This window comes from Schistocerca piceifrons, chromosome 4 (genome assembly GCF_021461385.2).
Source record: "Schistocerca piceifrons isolate TAMUIC-IGC-003096 chromosome 4, iqSchPice1.1, whole genome shotgun sequence".
Lineage (NCBI taxonomy): Eukaryota > Metazoa > Arthropoda > Insecta > Orthoptera > Acrididae > Schistocerca > Schistocerca piceifrons.
In genome coordinates this window covers 555,710,643-555,733,346 of record NC_060141.1, presented here as the reverse complement: position 1 = coordinate 555,733,346, position 22,704 = coordinate 555,710,643, and the positions used below count along the sequence as shown (strand labels likewise).

At 38.2% G+C, this 22,704-nt stretch overlaps 1 long non-coding RNA gene across 1 annotated transcript in view; it reads left to right on the top strand.

The window, feature by feature from the left end:
- The window catches only part of LOC124796339, a 105,664-nt gene extending 83,904 nt beyond the window's left edge, over positions 1-21,760 (top strand). Inside the window, exon 3 of the long non-coding RNA XR_007016752.1 lies at positions 17,907-21,760. This is a non-coding gene — a long non-coding RNA (uncharacterized LOC124796339). The remainder of the gene's footprint in view (positions 1-17,906) is intronic.
- The last annotated feature ends 944 nt before the right edge of the window (positions 21,761-22,704 follow it).

Below are 22,704 nucleotides of genomic sequence, written 5' to 3'. Positions count from 1 at the left end.
AGTGAAGATGAAAGGTACCAAAATGAAGTTTGTGGCTTTCTACCCATGGTGACATCTTCAATAAGGATAGAATGATTGGTTCTTGCCGCCCACCTTACCTTATTTTATGGTGATTTCTTTGTCCTCGGCATTTCTTCCCACTAACAATTTCTTTCTTCACTCCCTTTTAGTTTTCTATATTTTTCATTTTCTGACCTGTCTATTCTCACCCCCCCCCCCCTTCCCCCTCCCCCTCTTACCTCCCACCTCTATCACACTATTGCATACAATGCACTTTGCTTTCTGCTCTTATTAACTCATGCATTATGTTTTGTCAGTAATTTCTGTCTTGCATAGTACCCTATCTTCCATGTTTAAGCTCTCTAAAGTTTTCCAATCTCATATGGAGCAGTCTCAACAATCAGTCTTTCCTTCTCATGCTGTCCAGTAAGTCTCCTCTGACTTGGGGTTCTGGGTGACTTTTGTGAACTCTAACCACTTCCAAAAACCTCACCAGTCCTTTTCCTTCACCCCCTCCTCCTTCTTCTTCCTCAACCCTTCTGCCAGAGGGATGACCCACTGGCTCCAGAAGCTTCCAAGTTTGAATATCTTTTTGTGTCTGTTCTCCTGCTGTCTCTTGGTGAGCATATTTTTTATGGATCCAATTACATTATAGGGGGTTATAGTATGTTCCCAGAGTCATCATTTAAAGCCAATTCTTGAAACTTTGAAAGTCAGCTTTCTCATGATAGTTCAAGGGTATCTCCAAACATTAGCCATTTCAGTTTCTTCAGCATCTCTGTAATTCTCTCCTATGGCTCAAACAAACCTGTGAGCATACTTTCTGCCCTTTTTTGTATCTGTTCAATGTCTCCTTTTAATGTATTTGGCACAGTCCCACATACTTGAGCAATATTCTAGCATGGCTCACACAAGTATTTCACATGCAATCTCCTCTATAGACTGATTGCATTTCCCAGTATTCCCCCAATGAAGCACAGTCTGCAGTGTGCTTTACTTATGATTGAGAATATGTGATTGTTCCATTTGTATCCTTACAGATTGTAACACCCAGGTACTTACATGAGTAGAATAATTCCAACCTGACTCATTAATATTATACTTCATAGGACACTACATGTTTTCATTTTGTGAAGTGAACAATTTTATGTTTCTAAACATTTAAAGTAAACCAATAATCTTTGCATCTCTATGAAATCTTATCAAGAGCTGACTGAATATTTGCGCAGCTTCTTTTGGACAGTACTTCATTATCAATAACTCCACTGCCTGTGAAAAGTCTGATGTTCCTATTAAAATTGCCTGCAAGGTTGTTAATATACAACATAAACTGCAAGAGTTCCAACACACTTCCCTGGTGCACAACCAAAGACTCTCCATCCATTGTAACTTGCTGCATCCTCCCTGCCAAAAAATTCTCAATCCAGTCACAAATTTTCGTTGATACTCCATAGGATTGTACTTATGATAATAAGCATAGATTTGGCACTGAGTCAAATGCTTTTCAGAAATCAAGGAATACTGCATCCACCTGATTGCTCTGATCTGTTGCTTTCACTATGTCACGTGAGAGAGGTGCGAGTTGGCTTTCACATGGCCAATGGTTTTTGAATCCATGCTGGTTGGCATGGAGGAGGTCATTCTGTCCAAGATACTTCATTATGTTCTAGCTCTGAATATATGAAGCCAGACTCTGAAGCCAGGGGTGTGTGTGTGTGTGTGTGTGTGTGTGTGTGTGTGTGTGTGTGTGTGTGTGAGAGAGAGTTGGATTTGCATGAGTGTGTGTGCATACGGTGTCTATTTTTGATGAAGGCCTTCTTGCCTTTTATTGTGCGTATCTGTAACTCAGAATCTCTGCTATATGGTGAGAAGTAAAAATGACATTCATACCACCACACTGAGGTTGTCTTTAGCACCAAATAGGGTGCACAATGCTGCAACTGAAATTTTTGATCACATACCCAGTCATATAAAATGTTTGACAGACACCAAAATAAAATTTGAAAACAAACTGAAAAAGTTTCTTCTTGACAACTCCCCCTATTCTGTAGAAAAATTTCTATTATTGTTATAGATAAAAGGTGTTGGTTAGGAATTATTGTAATTTGTGTATTTAAAAAGGAAAAAAAGCCTTACAAATGTTCAGCATGTAGCCATATTTAAAAATTAATTTGCAATGTGAATGTAAACTGACTCATTCCACATCATTACAATTTATCATGTAAAATGATCCATGGAATGTGAAACTAGTTCATTAACTACATCTTGTTTTAAACTGTCTCTTAAGTATTGAACAATGTTGAGTCCCTCGCTTGTACATAATTTTCCAGGTCAAAATCCACCTGCTTGGGGACAAGATTAGGTTCTCCGGTTGTTGGTAATCTGTTAAGGATAATTCTTAACAGAAATTTATACAGGTGACAAAGAAGTACGATAGAATGGTATGAGGGTCATTCAGAAGGTAAAGAATGTTTTGTCTGACACGTGTGTGTGCCCTCACCACCACCACCGTCTACTGACCACTGACCTTGGTACTCATTCACTTCAGTTTGGAGGCAGCTACAGTCCAATATAGTTGCTTAATGCTTATTATGTAAATTGAAGGAGGAGGGGGAGAAAGGAAAGGAAAGGGAGGGGATTATTGATATCAGCTGCATCAGGCCTTTGTGTGGCTTCAGCGGAAATGAGTGAAAATGTGTGCTGGAAGGCAATTCGAACCTGGGATCTCCTTCTTACTAGGCAGTTACATTAATCACTGTGCCATTTGGACACATTGTTTATTGCTAGTGCACAGTCTATCTCAGCATGCCTCACAGCTGACCCACATTCCCACCTAGCACCATGTATCTGCAGTCCTTGTCCATGACCTCCATGCTCTCTACTTAGAGATGTTGAATGTAATTGTACATCTACACTGAATATGGTAGATCCATTGCCTGTCAAGGTGAGTCAATTATATGAATGCATGGTGTCTGTTCTTTCAGACATATCCAAAGTAGTGCAGTGCAGTTGTGATAAACACTGTGTCTGTGTGGTGCAGTGGTTAACACTACTGCCTAAGAAGCGAGGGATCCTGGGTTTGAATCCCATTCCAGCATACATTTTCACTTTTCAATGCTGATGCCACACAAAGTCTTGATATGAGTAGTCCCATCCCTTTCATTTCATTCAATTTCATTTCAGTTTTCATTTCCATTTTCCATTTCTATTTTTCCATTTCCTCTTTCCTTTCCTTTCCTTTCCCCCCCCCCCCTCCCCCCCCCCTCTTCCTCAAATTTACATAACATGTTTCACAGTTATGCTCACTGTTTAGCTGTGTGACTTTAAAATGTGATGATCCCATCAAGTGCAATGTGCACAGAGTTATCTACATGTGAAACTTGCAAACCTTTGAAATTTGTAGACAGATAACTAGGCTTACAGTAATGTGATCAACAAAGCATTAGTTCAGAAGTGGTGTATTATATCTAGTGGTGGATGGAAGAATCTTCATGATGAAGATTGCTTGGGCCAGCCCTCAGTGGTGACTGACTGGCTCAAAGAAAGGATTGAAACAAAAATCCAAGAAGACAGCCTCTTCACAGGTAGTAGACTGTGATCATTTTTTTCCAGACATTTCAAGAATTGTGTAGTACAAAATTGTTAGTACAGATCTGGGCTCTAAAAACTCCTGTGCCAGATGTGTTACTCAAATTTTGTCAGAAGAACACAAAACCAGATGAATGGCAGCTGTATTGACATTTTTCAATCGCTATGAGAAGGATGATGATAGATGTTTGAATCACACTGTCACTGTTGATGAGACTTGGATATCACATTTTACACCAGAAACAAAGTGCCAGTCAATGGAATGGCATCATTTGCAATCCCCAACAAAACAGAAAGAAAGCAACACAAATTTTGAGCACCAGAAAGATTATGGCTATGGTGTTTTGGGATTGTAAATGTGTCCTAATGACCAACTACATGCCTAGATGTGAGACTATAAATACAGAGGCCTGCTGTCAGATGATTCAATGACTTCACCACACTATTAAAAACAAGCAGCATGGAATGCTAACCAATGGAGTCATCCTCCTTCATGATAATGTATGTGTGCATGCAGCAGAAGTGACACAGGACTTGCTTCAGCAGTTTCAGTGGGAAATGTTTCAACATCCACCATGCAGTCCACAATTAACCCCAAGTTATTATCACTTATGCCCCAAATAGAAAGATCTTTTAAGTGAACAATGCTGTGGAAGAGGTAATGAACTTAAAGGAGCCATTAATCAGTGTTTCAGCAGCTTGGTGGCTACTGTGTATGCAGAAGGCATAGAAAAGCTAGTAAAAGAGTGTAACAAGTGCCTAAATTTGAACAGCAAAAAGCCACTTGGGTATCAAATTGTATGTAAAATACAATTTTGTTTTATTATATCAAATAAAAATTCCTTTAGAAAAAAATGTTCTTTGCTTTCCGAATGACCCTTGTATGTTTTTGGGTCATATGACATTTTTCCTGGTTTAACAAGCACTATGACAAGAGGTTTCAGTGAAATGAAGCAGTTGGTAAAAAGCTGGATTAACCAAAGTTTTGTAGTTGGCTTAAAGTGCTTCACCTGTCCAGACTGGTTGCTTTCCTGTTTTTCATGTCTTGGGTCATTCTTCCCATTTCAAGTAGAGTAATTGGAGAACTTTAACTACGACTTCACATGTGTCATTCCGTATAATTCTGTGTCTCTTTGCCTTTTTCTGACCTTGTCACTCAGTTAAACTGGTAAGCTGTCTGGCTTACTATGAATTTGATATGCTGACTCAGTTCAGTTGGATCATATTTAGATTTTTAAGAAATATGCATCCTTTTTGACTGTTTCTTGTAAGATTTACATTTTCTACAGATCATAACCATTTTTTCCTCCAGGTCACGAAGGAGCACGACAACATCAGTAACAGCTTTGACTGTTTTCTCTCAGAATGGATTTTCATTGCTTCAGGACTCTGAATAAATCTTGATCCTGAGGACTTGTTTATGTTTTTCATTCCTTCTGTACTCTTTCTTTCATAGCTTTGTAGTTTAGTGGCACAGAAGAGACACAGTATGCATAAAAGATGTAAAATCTATTGTATATTTGGCACTTTCCCATATCAATGTAACTATTTGTTACTGAGCTTTCACTAACTATATATCTAGCAGCATCATATTAGAAGTTACATAGATATAGGACCAATGTGCAATTTTATGATCTTTTAAGTATGTCCTGGCTGTCTGCCATGTATCATTCATCTGCAGATGACTGGTTGCATGTCACCATTTTTATATTTTGTTTGTCGTCTGCAACTTTCAGTTTCCATTCTTGTCATAAATTTTAGGAAAAATTGAAAGAGTTAAAGAAAAAAAATAGAAGAACTCTGACCTTATCTACTCAATAGTAACAAAAACCACAGGAATAACCATAACCTTGGGACCATTATATGTTTAGTGTAAACCAGTGTCAGGAAAACGTCTAAGAGTTGTTATGCATTAAGAAAGTAAGTGAATGGGAAAGTGAAATTTTCTAAGTCCAAAGAGAACAGCATTGGTCAAGCACATGGAAGTATCAACACAAACTAGCTGCTAGTTGTAAACATTTCAACACTATTGGTCAGTCACCAACAATGCAACAACAACACTTTCGTGAGGGAGTGCGAGCCAGCTCAGCAGAAAAAGGTTATACAAGTCCAGACCAATCTGATTTCATTATTCTTGTAACATTATGTGAGAAATGCTGAGGAGGACACAACTAGACCCACCAGGGGTTTGGTAGAGCAGTTAAGACACTGAAATAAATTTGTTCTCCAAATGTAGCAGAACTGAAGACTGCTGACAACTCGTAAAAAGCAGAGCAAATTCATTCATGATGAATGACACCAAAAAGCAGAGCCTCTTTTTGACACCATAAATACTCCATCTTGCTAGGCTAGAGTCAGTGAATCACTAGGATCAATGGCGCTCATGTCATTTAACTAGATTCTCTGGTTACTGCATTGTAACATTTTGTGTATGGTATTGTTCCAGTACTGGTCACACTCCTGTTGCCTTATGAGATGACCACAAACCCATAACCATGGATGACAGAAGTCAACTTCCAGTACCAGCCATCACTGATGCTTAATTCAGGGATCTACCAACACTGTTCTAGCCTGTGGCACAAACTGCTCTAAACTCCAGCATTGCTTGGATCAGATGACCTACCAAACTGGCGGCCAAGGATCAGCATTCAACAAACCTTATGGTGTCTGACGTTGAGGTTCACCTTTTGGGACAATATGGGCAGTGACTTGGGAGGGACAGAGTACTTCCAGAACGGACTGTGAGAACAACACTGACATACCTTGGTCATCATTACCTCTGAGCTGCGCTTCTGATGTGGTGCACTTTTTACACTACAGGCAGCAACCTGCTTGCTATAAATCACTGGCCTGAGCACACTGCTGATGCAGCAAGATAGAGTAGCTTGAGGCAGCTGCTGGGTTCAGCAGATTACTCAGCATCTTGCTAGGCTACTAGCCCCTGCTGAAGATACGACAATGAGATATATTCAGAGAAAAGAATGAAGTAATGTTTAATCGGGCTTTATTGCATTTGGTGATGCCACACACATTCCTTGACCTTCATCCTGAAAACAGTAGAGTTTTCCAACCTGGGAGCGGGTGACCCAAAATGTTAAAAAACGGTGACAATGATATAAAGTTTAGAGTATCAAAAATACTGCTAACAGAGTAAAATCAAATAATGGAAACTCCAGGTAGGAACATCATCAATGTAGGAAAAGATAGATTGTTACTTATTGTAAATTGGACACGTTATGTTGCAGACAGCTTTTGGCCACAGCATTCATCAGTAAAGAGAGACACAGACCATTCACACACACCAGCAAGCACACCTCACGCACACACAACAGTCAACTCCAGCATTTCAGGCCGGAATGCAACTATCATGTGGGATGAAAGCAGCAATCTGGAGGGGTGGGGAAGGGGAAGGGATAGTAGTGTATGGGTGGGGAGAGAGGTGAACACTGTCTGGAGGAATGTGCAAATGTGCAGGGATTAGACTGCCAACAGGTGCAGCATCAGAAAGTTGTGGGACAGGGAGGTGGTGAAAAATAGGAGCAAAAAGGAGAGGAGCAGGGAAAGATGGGCAGACACATTGGCAGAGGGCAGAAAATAGACGGGGTGGGAGATGACAATGGGGAGGAGCTACTATGACACAGGGGGGGGAAATTGTTGGGTGGAGGGTGTGAGGACTGCACGTTACCTTAGGCTGAGGCTGGGATAATCACAGGAGCAGAGAATGTGTTGTAAGGATAACTCTCATCTGTGCTGAGAAAAGCTGGTGGTGCGTGGAAGAATGCAGATAGCTTGGGTAGTGAAGCAGCCATTGAAATCAAGTGTGTTATGTTCAGTTGCATGTTGTGCTACGGGGTTGTCTACTTTGCTCTTTGCCACAGTTTAGCAGTCGCCATTCATCCTGGCGGACAGCTGTTTGGTAGTCATACCAATACAAAAAGCTGTGCAATGATTGCAGCAGAGCTGGTCAATAACATAGCTGCTTTCACAGGTGGCCCGGCCCCTGATGCGGTAGGATAAATCTATGACAGGCTGGAATAGGATGTGCTGGGTGGATGGATTGGGCAGGTTTTGCACCTGGGTCTTTCACAGAGATATGATCCTTGTGGCAAGGGGCTGGGATTGGGAGTGGTATGGGGACCGACTAGGATGTTGTGGTGGTTAGATGGATGAGGGAACACAACTTTTGGAGGGGTGGGATGTATTTCAGGTGGGATATCCCTCATTTAAGGGCATGATGACAGGTAATCAAAGCTCTGGCAAAGGATGTAGTTCAGTTGTTTCAGTCCTGGGTGGTACTGGGTATGGGGGTGGTGGGAGGATTGGGGGTGTGAGGGGAAATGGCATGGGAATCCATTTGTGGACTAGGCCTGGGGGGATAGTGCCCGTCTGTGAAGGTCTTGGTGAGACCTCAGCATGTTCCACAACAGAGTAAATACTCTGTGGGAAATACCCTACCTCTAATCCACCAGTGGACCTCCATTACAGTTTGTTCAGTAAATGATGGCTCAACACTATTTCACCAAATTGAGTTGGCCAGCTGTCATCTCTCATTATCGTTCTACTAAGTGTGCTCACACACTCAAACATTGAATTATCTGCAAAATGCAAATGATGCAAAAGGATGCATCATAACTGCTTTACAAGTTGCAGTTTCCTCAACACTGCTACAGTAACAAATAGCTCAGTATTAGACCATTTTCTTTATGCATATGTGCAAACTGAAGCAGCAAATGAAAATTTGTACCAAAACCCCAATTTGAATCTGGCTCTCCTGCTCACTAGGCAGATGTGCTAATTACTTGTTATTCCCCGTCCAGCTGTACTGGAATAGCAGCTTAGCATAAAATGAAATGGGGGATCCTGCCTGAAATCCGGGCATAGGTGCTTTAATCAAATCCTGATAAAGTTTAGGAAGAATACAAAGTGGACTGAGGTGTGAATGGAAACTTAAATTGAGGAGGTAGGTGTGCTAGGTTAGTCCGTGCAGTTGTGCAAAGCCACTGTGCCAGAGTGGCACAGTGGTTAGGGCAAGTGCCTAGTGTGCGAGAGACCCGGGTTTGAATCCCAGTCTTCGTACAACTTTTCATTTGTTGCTTCAGTCTGCATACACTGTGTATCTGTAATTAAAGTTCCAGTTTCAAAACTCTGTAGAAAGGGAATCATTGCTCGGAATGACGTCAGATTTGAGCAGCACATTATTGACACAGGGGGAATCATCATGTAGGAAAGAATATTTAATGAAAATTTTGCCAATTGATGGTGCTGTAAGTGTCTTAATGTAATTGGGTTCAGCTACAAATGACAGATAAATCGCAATGCAACAGCTGTGGTTGTAGTTACATGATATACCATCTGTAATGTTCAATATGCATGACTGCACAAGTTCAACAGTCAACGGTTGTGGCACTCTTAATTAGGTAAGTGCATCACCTGTGATAAAGTCATACCACATCAGATGGAAATTGGTTTTTAGTTGTCCTGTGACCAAAAATTAATTAAAAGCAAAATGTTTCTAGCTGTCATTAAAATGGTGCAAGTATTTTTCAATATGCTTTCCACTATTCTCTGCCACAAGGTGAAATTGAGAAATGATATGCTCCACAACAGACTGTTGCAGGGGTCATGTTCAGAACGCATTGCCCAATGCATGCCTTCAATTAAGCTGCATTCATAACTGGAGCACTGAATGCAACATCTTTCAGATAACACCAAACATCTTTAGATAATCCCACAGGCAAAAGTCACATGGATCAAAATTATATCGGCAGCCAGGCTGTAGGGAAATAATGGCTGATAATTCTAACAATTCCGAAATGCCTCTGCAGCAGCTGCTTCACTGGATGTGCAGTGTGCAGAGGAGCACCATCTTGCACAAAAATTATCCTACCCACACATCCACACTGCTGAAGAGCTGGATTGACATTGCTGCGCAAAAGACTCTCTGAGCGTTTACCAGTGACAGTACAGGTAACAGGACCTGCAGGACTCACCTCCTCAAGAAAATACATCCCAACTATGAACAATGTTGTCAACCCCCACCACACAGTCACCTTTGCAGAAAATTGTGCTGGTTGATTTGTGTGCCAATTTTCAGTTGCCCATATTCTGCAATTCTGTGTACTGACATGTCCTTGGAGATGGAAACAGGCTTCATCTGTCCACAGAATGTTCCATGGCCATTCATTGTCCACTTCCATATGAATGTTTGTCTTGGTTGCAGGTCAGCAGGAAACAACTCCTAAACTTGGGTGATTTTGTACGGATAGCAACAGTATTTTATGCACCTTGCCCATGTGCGTGTGTGACATTTGGGCAATTGCCCATGCACTGCATACTTGCACACCACCGCTTGACCCCTCCTGCATGCTGTGACCAGATCTTTGACATACTTCAGATCAACTGCTTTCCTCCCTCTGCCACATTGCATTTCAAAAGACTGGTTTTTCAAACACTGTAATCATTTTCTCTGCACCTTTAGCAGAAATTGGACCAGTGCTTTTCTATACACCCTTAATGGTCTAGAACATCTGCAGGGCTGCTGGTGCACAATCAACATTCTTGTAAAAGAGCTTTACCACCAGCAGGCAACTCTTCATGGAGACAGTAGTGTTGGGCATGTTGGATGCAAACTGAGGAATAGCCATGTGCCACATGTCTGTTGGTGTGCATGTTCTGATACAGCACCATCTGTTGGTAACTTTTTATGTTCCATAATGTCATCCCCCCGCCTCTACCCACCTGTGTCAATAAAATGCTGTTCAAATGTGACGTCGCTCAGAGCAGTAGTTCTCTCTCTACAGCCTTTTAAAATTGGAACATTAATTATGGAAACCCTGTGTATATAGTAGATGTTTGAAACTTGAAAGGTCTCTGGAAGCACATAGTTTCATTCAGTTTCTCCATGTTTGCCAGATTTACTGTTGTTTATTTCACCTAATTTTTGGAAGCCATTGTAAAATAACAAGTCCACAGCAATATTATAACATGACTGGAAAGGTGAAAGGTATTCTGCTAATTATGTGATTTTAATTAATAACCAAGATAATTATCAAGAGAGAATGGTAATATTCTTGATAAATAACATAAACTAATGATAACATATGGGAAGGATAGAGTGCTACTCAGTACAAAGAGGAGATGCTGAGTGCGGACAGGTACACTGAGAAAAGACTACTAAATATTATTAGCTGTCAGATTAAGTTCCTCATCAGACATAAAAAAAGAAAGAAACACACACATACACACACACACACACATATTCACATATGCATAACTCACACACAAATGGAAATTGTCATGACTGGGTATTAAGACCAGAGTCAGGCCTTTGTGCATGGAAACTGTTGTGTGTGCCCATTGATCTCTCCTTTTGATGCCTGTGAGTAATTTTTATTTACTTAGAATGGAATAATATAAGTCTTTGTAACATTGGGGGCTAAGCTGTTTGCCCTTTACCAGTTAGAAGCTTGGTCCAATATTGCACCGAATGAGTCTGGTATGGAAGTGTTTGGGCCACTTACCAGTAAACTGTCATAATCAAATATCATGGTTATTTAAGAGTCCTACAGTGTCCCTCATAAATCATATATACTGGGCAAACAGATGTAGGCCAATGCCAAACCTTGCAGGACAATGTCTATATCAGGGCAATTCAGTCTTGTATTGTTCTTGTGGGACAATGTACATTTTTGGTGTAAAAGGGTACATGTCTTAAATGGGCAATAAAAATGAGTAACAAAGTTTTGTTTACTGGTGTGGCCTGGAAGTTTGATGAGGATGGGGAGTTCTGTTTACTGGTGTGGCCTGGGAGATTGATGGGGATGAGGAGTGTGGAAAGTCTGGTGGGCATTTTCTTTATGTCTTAATCTACAATGTTGTCCCTATGTTGTTTCAACAAATACCTTGTTTGTTTACTCTATACCAATGATGTAAAAGTACATATGTCATTTCATGTAATGTTGTCATTAAAATTTTCATACCCTTTGATGAAGCAGCAGTGACATTAAATAAATTTTAAATTGTTTCATTATATAACACTATATGCCCACTTTTTTCTGGAATAACAGTTGTTAATTGAAATGTGACTTATAATTCTGTTTTTAAGGGTAGGTCAACGTTTTTTATCCTTCTCTCTTGCAACACATGTACCTTAAGACGAAAAGTTATGAAAAGAGGATTGAAACAAAGGAAGATTTGATAATCAGAGTTTTTGTCAAGTATTCTTTTTTGTCAGTCAACTATTAAATATTTTTATGAAACAAACAACAAAATTATATTTAAAGAATATAATTTTATATTTATTTATAAAGACAAATTACAAATAGGAAGAAAAATATACAAGTATATGCAAGTGATTGTTTCAACAGGTAAAATCAAAATAAATCCACTCAATTCAAATGTACCTTTGTTTTGAGTTTGTTAATATTAACAGCACCATTGTACTGCTGTTCTGTTACAATATTCTCATATTGTCTTTAACAGTTGTAAATAACTTAGTGCTGAGTAAAATATATTATTACAGCTGATGACCTGGAAACAAATTTGGACAAGGCAGGGTGCACTGCACCATGATTGCATTTTTCACTCCTTGACCAGGTCAAAATGTTGGTACCTGAAATTACTAGAATATGCTGTTGACACTGTCATAGATTCATTACCAACATTTATGTAACACTGGTAGTAAAATTACGATTTACCACAAATTTCAATATATTTTCTTAGCTAGAATACATTTCTGTCAGTAGATTGTTTTGATGTGACTTTTCTCATAAAATCTTTGAATATGAATTTTTTATTCAAGTACACTAGAAAGATATGGATGAAATATTCTATTAGTATGAAGACACTGATGGAAAGTTTATAGAAGAATTTATTCTATTACAACAAACAAGACTTTCGAAAAGTTTAATAGCAATATCACTATTTAACATTGTATGTTAAATATTTATTAAAAGTAAAACATTTCCATATACTACACCATTTTATAAAATATCAACAGTTCATTATGCATTTAAAAGGAATCAACAAGAAGTGCACAGAGAATCTGAAATGCTTCTGCATAAACTTTGATACAGTTGATGTGTGATCCAGCACTCACAGTGAGACAGGTTATTGCAGAAAGAGATGCTACTATGGACATATGCCTGCTGTATTTCAAAGTCAAGTTGAGTGTTACATATCAAATCTGAATGTAATACTAAAATAATTTTTAAGCAAATATTGCTATCACTTTGGTGTCAAGCAAAAGGAACAAATTTATCTTAACACTAAATTTATGCTGTAAACAGACAACTTAGATGTTGAACAGTCAAACTGCCAATATAAATGTCTGGTAAATAGTGCAAGCACAACACCAGTGAGTTATTAAAACCTGGTTTCAGTGCAAAATACAGTGTTATACACACTGCCTCAATCATTTGCAATGAGATCTTATGTTCCATTTGAAATATTTCATTCATCATATTACACTTTGTCTTGAAGTGGAATCTCCATGAACTATTTCATTTCACAGGTGATTGGTGCTTCATGTGCATAAACAGAAAGCAATATGACATACTGAAAACATGGTGTTGTTGCTTTTTAAAAAACAAAAAGACTCTTTATGATTTTTATAACTTCAAAATCTTTTATTTCCCTAAAAATTTTGTGGGAAGTGCTAGGATTAAAAATGTCCTGGACTACAAGCTTAATTTCTCTTGCTTTTGTGTCTGAGTGAACCTTCATTGTATATTTAAGGGCTGAGAAAAAAGGGAATGGGGGAATATTGACTCTTTTTCAGATGCACCTCTCCATTCAGTGCCTACAAATTTTGATCTGTGGTTGTGTTCCAATCTGCTCTTGGCAGTCTGCATTTTGTGTTAGAGGAACCTTGTATAGTGAGATAATTATAAAAACTGTTTACACTGTAAAAGTCATGATCTAAAATACAGTTCCATTCACTTCTTATGATGCAGTTCCTTGTATGTAGAGGATTTTGAATAATAGGGGGTACAAACCTAAGCCCTTTCGTTATTCATTTTGCTGCTGTATGCATGCAACCCACTGAATTTTGAGAAACTCATTGTTATTAATAAATTGTTGACTATCTGTTATAAAGAAGAATTAATTCTGGCAAATAATTTATGCTGATGGCTGTGATGTTATTGATCCAACGTGTGGGAAGATCACAGGTCTTAGTGTTTTTAGGATCTGCTGCTGAAGAGACACTGCACTACATGCAGTGGCAAATGAATTTACATGTAACTATAATTTAATAAAGACTAGGTGTGTAATGAGCTCAGTGTAAGCACGTTACAAATAATTTGGTTCATAAAGAGGAGATATGTCATCTTACAAAATAGCTCTTAAATTATAGATAAGCTTGTTGTTATAGCATGTTGAACAATAAGGTTCACTCATGTACCACATGGGCATTCTAAACTATAAATGTCGTTTCTTTAACCTACCAGGATGCAAGAGAATGTAACATGATCTGAAGGTCTCCTCCTAGATGTGCAATTATAATTGTATGGATAATGAAATTTCTTAAGTTCATTACAAGGCAATGACAATCACTTCATGCTTCCTTACTCTAATGTGGAAAAGAAATATATTACCAAGATATTTTTATGAAGTGATTGAACTTTTACATAAAAAATATAGTTTATAGTAGAGCAATTCTAAGAAACTGTAACAATTTGTGCAACAGAATATCAATATGAAACTAACAGACTTTTTTTACTGAACTTTAGAACATATATGTAGCAAGTACATGAAAAAGTTGTGAAACTTTATGACACATGAAAATTTATACATATGAATGAAAGGTATATGTGCATGAATTTACTGAATATTAATACTGTGGAACACTTATGGACAGGTAATGGGAAGACAAATGAATATGTTTCATTTCTGATCATGAACCAGTATTAATGCATATGCTGAGTAGCCGACAGAATGGTCCAAATTTCTGGAACAAAGTTATGCTTAGCCACATAATGAGGTAATGGATGGACTAATGTAACATTTCACTGTGTAGAGTAATGGAAATTAATTTACTGTTATTAATGAGGAGGTGATAATTAGAGATTACTGCATCAAGTATGAGTTGCTATCAGCACATTTCATTTTTGAAAGTATAACAGAATTTTATTCCAACAAACAGAAAGACAACCAAAAGTCAAAAGAAATGATAATGAGCAGTCTTAAGAAAGAAGAGCATGTGAATAAACTCAACACACTGTCCACTGAAAAAACAGCAAAAAATTACTGATACCATAATGTCAAATTTTTACTGCAGCAAAAAAAAAAAAAAAAAAAAAAAAAAAAGAGTTTTTAAATACATTCCAAAAACTATCGGTGGTTCATACACAAAGAATTTAATCTTTTTGACACACACTGCAGAAACATTTTCTTTTACAACTCTTGTCTGCAATTTAAGTGTCACACATGGACCTCATTCCTATAGTTACAAGAAGTACAATACATTAGTAATACTATAGAACAATGAAGTCATTCAAGGAAATCATTTTTGTTGTAATTATCCTGGAGCAAACAGTTTGTTTGTAGATTTTCTAAAACAATTCATCTGTGACATATCACAGCTATTACAGTTACTTTGCATACTAACATGAATTTGAAGAGTAGTACAAACATGGAAAAGTTATGATATCTATAGAATCATTCGAGGCATCGGGCCGACGAAGACATGAGATGAAAGTTTGCATTCTCTAATAAGCAGTGGCATATTGGCCAAACTGCAAGTGCTGTTTCTGTATTTATAATTAGAAATTGAGAAACCAGTTACTATTTTCCATGAGTATTTAATAGTTATTGGCTCCTCAAAACATTATCTTTTCAATCACATAATACATAGTTCTCACTCCCATTTTGGAATACTTTTCTTTATGAGCATGTGTGTCAATTGTCCTTTTAAACATATAATTCTGTTACAGTCAAAGTATCATCTTTGCTCAAATGCACGATCCAGAGAAAATTCATCAGAAATTTCAAATTGCTGTGGTCCACCTGCCTGCTGCATTTTTTCATTGGTTCATATGAAAAAAAGTTATAGTTTCACTAATTGCTGTACAAGTTATACAGTCTTCACACATAATGTCATACGATCTTGTAATGGAACAAGACACAACACACACAGTAGCAAAACACTGGTGATTACAATCAACTCTGGCTGCCGGACATGAGGTCACTGTTGCAGCTCATTTGTATTTACAACCTAATGAAAGACTCAGGTGAGGTGAGCTGACATGAGGTTCAGTCTATCTGGAGCAACCCACATATCACAGAAGAGGACAGGTACAACTACCATATGTAAGCCATACTGGAGAGGCAATTTCTATAAAGGGTCATAGTCAGAATAAAAAAGTTTAATGTCTATTATCTTCACAGTGTCTTAAAACTGTGACCTAAGTACCATCACTACTATATAGAGCTCTCTGTTTAAAGCTCTTCTTATTGCCAAGAAAGATTCTTGTGAGTTTTTTAATAAACTGGCCATTTTAGCCACCAAAATGCCCATCAAGGATGAATGCTTAGTTTCTAAAAAAACAGTGGAATTTCCTTTGAATGAATCTTACCTAAGTGCTCTAACTAGAAGCCCAAACATAAACATTACACTCATAACTGATTGATATTCCAGCTAATTATGTGAAGATTTTTGTGTATTTGAAATAACACTTTCACAGAGATCAGGACAATCTCATAAACTGGCATTGACTGTGTCCATGTCGATTGCACAGCTGGGGGGAAAAAAAAGAAAAAACAAAAAGAAAAGAAAAAAAAGGGAAGTGAGATTTTACGTAACAAAAGAGGTGATGACACTACTATAGCACTCACTCATTCAGTATACCGAAATGAGAAGCATGAAGTAGTACTGCAGATGCTATTCTCAAGAGAGGCCATTTACACACAAAGTTAAAAAGCTATGTAAGTTAGAACAATTATTCAAATATTAGAAACAAATCTTCACAAGAAGTAGTAAAGAAACTTTAAATGACATGTATATGAACACAGTCTGCACAAATAACTTTGTTGCAATTTCAGAGAATTTTGTTTTCCTTCACAGTAAGTGCTTAATTAAAATGTCTTATAATTTCAGGGTTTTAATTCATAACAATGATCTTTGTATGAGCTGCCAGAGGTGACAGCATTATAATTCAGGTTCATTTCTTTCTGATTCGCTATTAGATGGGCACTTAGATTCTCACATAATACTGAATATTCATATTTTAGTTGCTCCAAGAAGAGTGGTTATTGCTAGAAGCAAACATCAATACTGTTCATAAATAGCTTTTAAATTTTATTTACAGTTCAGTTAAGTGTCTAAATGACTGCATTTCAAAGTCAGCAAGAAACAATATTAATGTACAAAGTGAAAAAATTATATAATTTTTGTCTCAAATGGAAGCACCCCCTTTAGTTTTCTTTCCCCACTTTAGGTAAAGAGAGCTTTTGAAATTTTTTTCATTCTACCTTTGTAAGACCCGTTTGACTAATTATGGTAAGCGGACAATACTGACAGGCAGCATTTTCCATTACTGTACTCCATTTTCATTGAGTTCTGTGTACACAGTGAATCTGTAGTGCATCAACTTTACAATGGTTGTACATTTGTGTTCAATGTTTCTGTGAACTCAGAAATTGTGTAAAAAATTCTACTGCATCAGTTTAAAAGAATCAAGTTTTTACACCTGAAAAGCAGTCATTCAGCAAGAAATAATTTTATTTTACTCTATAATTGCTACTAAAATGCACAATTTGGGTAGTTTCAGGCTTATATTCAGCTTATTTCATATTTACATGCGCAGATTTATGGCAAATGGCCAGAAGCTCTGCTGAACTCATAAAAACTGCACACTACTGCAAACTGTGTAAAAGTTTCCAGCACAGAAGATTTATTATTTTTGAAGTTTTGAGCTTCACTCTAGTTTAATGGCACTGCAAAAGGCTAAAAATGTACAGGCCAGACACACACACACACGTAAGCATCTTGTATTTTTCACAAAATGTAGCAAAAGTGATGGAAACAATCATAACAATGTTAATCTGCTTCAACAAATAGGAAGTGGAAGTTCTCAGTGGTGTCAATCTAGCAGGTGGAAACCTAGTGAGCATACTTCTTTTCACTCACGAGCAGGGTTCCGTTGTACGTTGGCTGAAACAGCATTGAAAAGTTTATTTGGTGGTGTTGCTGGGAAGGAGGGATTGTGTTATGCTATCTCATGATAATATTGCCCACATAACTGCACCATTCCCTCTACGTCTGTTGATCGCCAACTGTTCGCAGCACTGAATGTTTTATTTACAGTACTTGCCAACAGGTGGCAGGCACTGCAGATGCCGGACTGCGTCATGTTACCAGACTGCTGCGTTCCAAGACTGGTGTTGATAGAAGTGGAGTAGAAACCACCATGGACAAAGAGGACATCAGAGTCTCTTGAAGCAGCAAGGATCACAAGACAGTGTCGAGAGTCTCCAGCGACTGCAGAATGCGCTCATCTCGTGAGCACCATTCCACCAGTTCATCGATAGTCACCACACCATCCTTGTTGGTATCAATTTGCTGCAATCAAAAAAATGTAAAAGTTTTATGGAACATCAGGTAAAGTGAAAATTATGCTGGGAACATTACAGGTTCATTCACTGGTCATACATGTGTACTAGTGATGAAACAGTATAAAAAAAATTTACTGTGCAAAATGAGTGAGGCAGACTTTTGTAAGATATATGTGTGTCTGTTCCACCACACCTATGCAGATGGTGGTGATGGTGATGCTGTTGCTGGTCTTGAGGTGAATGGTATGTTTAAATGTATGATAGCCAACTATATAGTGCCAATAAAAATGTTATGGAGCTCGGCTGAATAAAAATGATAAACATGAAGAATTTCTCATATAAGTAAAATAGGACATTTCTTGAAACCCCCCCCCCCCCCCCCCCAAGCAGTAAATTTTTTTTACTAAGAGTAAAACATGTAGTGAAAAAGGGAGAAACTGGAGAGACTTTGGTTTAAAATCATATGGCAAAAGCGATCTGTCTGGTGGAATGCTGGACTAAAATCCAATACTCCAGTCTCTCTGCAATTTGCTAAAACCTCCAACCTGATGTTAGAGTTCAGAAAATATATAAAATTTTGAAAGCTTTTCCATACCTGTACCATTGTCACATAAAATATAGTGCAGGAGTTCACTTAGCATATTTTTGTCCTCTTCTAAAACCAAGAGGTGCACTCGTTTAATGTGTGGCATACAGTGAACCATATAACATATGTTGCATACAGCAAACCACACACCATAAGAGCACTACACACTGATGTCTCTTTACCTGGAGTGTAAAGCCACGTATTGATGGAGATTCCCCTATTGAGAGATGCTGTCACGATTTTGTCCCGCCCTATTCAGAGATGTGCTATCACGATTTCATCTCACCTGACTGAGCAGTATGAGGTATGCAATGGTCAAACTGTGGTTTTACCAGCCTTGGCTTCTTGTTCCTCACTACCAGCCCCTCATGTCCCATTTGTGTAGTGGCTCTTTAACTCAACAGAGAGTTGACAGCCTGCAAAGGACTGACACACTGTTATCCCTGTAAGCCTCTTTACACTGAAGTGACAAGAGTCATGGATACCTCCTAATATTACGTCAGACCTCGTTTTGCCTGGCGTAGTGCAGCAACTTGACATGGCATGGACTCAACAAGTCATTGGAGGTCCCCTGCAGAAATATTGATCCATGCTGCCTCTATAGCCATCTATAATTACAGAAGTGTTGCTGATGCAGTTTTTTGTGCATGAACTGACCTCTTGATCATGCCCCATATGGCCATATATGCTCAATGGTATTCATGTCAGGTGATCTGGATGGCCAAACTATTTGCTCGAATTGTTCAGAAATGTTCTTCAAACCAACCTGTAGTACCTGTAGAATATCGAGGGAATCAAAGCAGATGATAAGTTTTTTCATGTGATGATGTCTGATATCCTCCAGCACCCTCAGGATCATGTATGGCTCAGCCATAATTAAAGTTATCTTATTGGGAAGTTGAAACCTGAGTACACAGTTGAAGAAGACCACTGAGTGGCAAATTAGGTACCTTGTTTTAAATCAGATGTTTACTTATATATATTAAAAAAAAACAAGTTTAAAATTTATATTTTGAAAACATCCTTCTGTTTACTATTTTCAATTCTTGTCCTCTTAAGAAGTCAGGATGGATTTTCACTCCAGCACTGCAATAAAACATCAATATTTGCCACACCTTATTTCTAACAGAAATTATTTGCATGGTTCCCAAAGGATATTATTGCTTTCTGAAGGCTGTTAAAATAGTTTTTCCAAAGTATAAACCAATACTTTCTGTCCAGCCTTCCAGTCTCTTAACTGGAAGAAGATTAGGAAGTTGGAAAGATCTCCAGAAATAAGGGACCCTGAATAAAGCACGTTACTAGATGTTTGCCGTTATTAAAAACAGGGTGACATTTAAAATGCTTTCATGAGCAACATCATTCTTTTGTGTGAAACTAATCTGACAGGAAGTCACCATCTCTGTATGTATGATAATTTGGGAGGGGAAACCATAAAAATACCAGAAAATGTCATTGGAAGTCCTGTGTGTGGATCTGACTGACTATATTGGCCTTTAGGCACTATAATAGACATTCTTGATGTTGTAATTGTACAATGTAAACTTTCACGGCTGGAAATCCCACAGTTAATAAAATATTCTGGGCTATTTGCCGAAAACCCATGCACACAGACCATTACCTACACCAGGATTTGAACCACCTCCCATAAAAAAAGCAAGACATAAAAAAAGTTTTTGGATAGAACAAGGAACATCTGTAAATCACAGCTGCTTGACACGGAATTAAAACACATTACCAATGCAATACTCAAGAACAATTATTCACCCACTGCACAAAAATTATAGCGATGCACAAATGCCTGTGAAATTAAAAGTTTTCCTGCCTTTCATTAACAACATTACTGAGTGCATAGGAAAAATCTTGGGAAAACAGAAGATCATGGTAATCTACAAACCCACCCGGAAAATATGGCTACATCTAAAATTGGCCAAGGATTCTCGCAAAGTGCTGCGAAAGGTAAAAATTTATAGAATTCTGTGTAGATTGAGGAGGTGTATGTGGGTACTACAAAAACAACAGTTAAAAATGACAAGAAGAGCACAAGGGCAACTACAGAAGTGGAGAGACTGACAGATCATCTGTTGAGGAACATGCTTTGCAGTCAGGAAACCACCATATTCGTTTTCATAGGACTTAAACACTGGCAGCCACAAGCAGATACCATGAATGCCTATACAGAGGTGCCATACAGAGTGTTAAATGCTCCAGGAATTCCAGGAGGAAGTAGAACCTGAAACTGAATGACATCTGGATCCTGATGCTGAAGAAGGTGTGTATAAACCTTCCCCCATGGGGTGGTAGCAGCAGTGGACGATAGTAATCGACAACAGCTTATTGTGTCTGGGTATTCAAAGGATGTGATGTCATGCCATTCTATGGGAGCCCATCTAAAGAGAATTTTGCAGCAGTCAGCAGTGAGCCAGGGTGTAAATCGGACATTCAAAGAAGCTACGATCCCTCTTGAAAATGTCCTCTGCAGATGGGGCCAAATGAAATGTTGGGTTTTAATGGAAAATCCATCCAATAATAGCCCAGAATATTTTATCAATTGCGATTCTTGATGTCACAGATGAAGCCTGTTAGCTAATCCATATTCCATTGCTGAATAGCTACCTCAAGCACCTTCAGGTGAATGGTGGAATATCTCATAAACGCCTATTGAAAGTGATTAAGGAGTTATTTGGATTCTAAAATCAGGCTAATGTTTGGAGCTGAACACCTGCTACAAGATATTTTCTAGTTTACAGCTAAAAAAGGCAACACTGCAATAACTACTTTGGCATATATGGCCAGCGCAAGGTTGAAAGAGGGAATTAAAACATCTGCTTTCCATTAGTGGGAAACTGTTATGAACGTGCATTATAAGTAAGAATTCAATATCAAATTAAATATTAGCAGTTCATTGTAAGAGAAAATGAGTAATAACCTATTGTGTGCCTGTAAAATGTAACTCTGTTTTCTTTACTGTATATTTACTGTATAAAATTGTATGTGTACCCTAACACTCTCAACTGAAAATTATCAGTTACTGTCCATGGGCAAAGATTAAATAAATAAATTTGTACAAGAATTTAAAAACTGTGTGAAATGTATGGATTGCTACTCACCACATAGAGGAGGTGTCGAGCCATAGACAGGCACAATGTAAAAGACTGCTAAAATATTTACAATGTTCTTCCAAAAGAGACAACACACACACATTCATACAAGCACAACTCAAACACTCTTGCTCACTGTACCTGGTCACTGGAGCCTGACTTTGGCCCCTGGAAAAGCTTGTACCTTTTGTAGATGACAGTTTAGAAATAAAATGTAGTGGAGGAGGATATTAGAGTTTAACGTCCCGTCGACAACGAGGTCATTAGAGACGGAGAGCAAGCTCGGGTGAGGGAAGGATGGAGAAGGAAATCGGCCGTGCCCTTTCAAAGGAACCATCCCGGCATTTGCCTGAAGCGATTTAGGGAAATCACGGAAAACCTAAATCAGGATGGCCGGAGACGGGATTGAACCGTCGTCCTCCCGAATGCGAGTCCAGTGTGCTAACCACTGCGCCACCTCGCTCGGTAAAATGTAGTATCTGCTATGTTACTTAAAAGGCAGCTAATGTGTTACTAGGAAATATCAACAGGTGATTCAAGGTAACCGTATTATCATTAAATTCCGCCTAGTCTCAGCATATACAATTCATTACATTTCATAGATATCCACCAGCTATACTCAAAACCATGACATACAAGAGGCTGATGGCATTACATTTTTTGACACTACATATACATCAAAACTTAACTGAAATCCTAAAATTAATGAATTGCTTTCATTCAGCTAATTTACAGTACAAACGATTATCAATAATGGTGATTTAAATGTGAAGAAACTAGTTCATGCCGCATATTTACATTCAGTAATGAATTACGGAGGCTATATTTTCATAAAAGAGACATGGTTTATAAGAGTTATGTGTGTTGTTAGTTCTG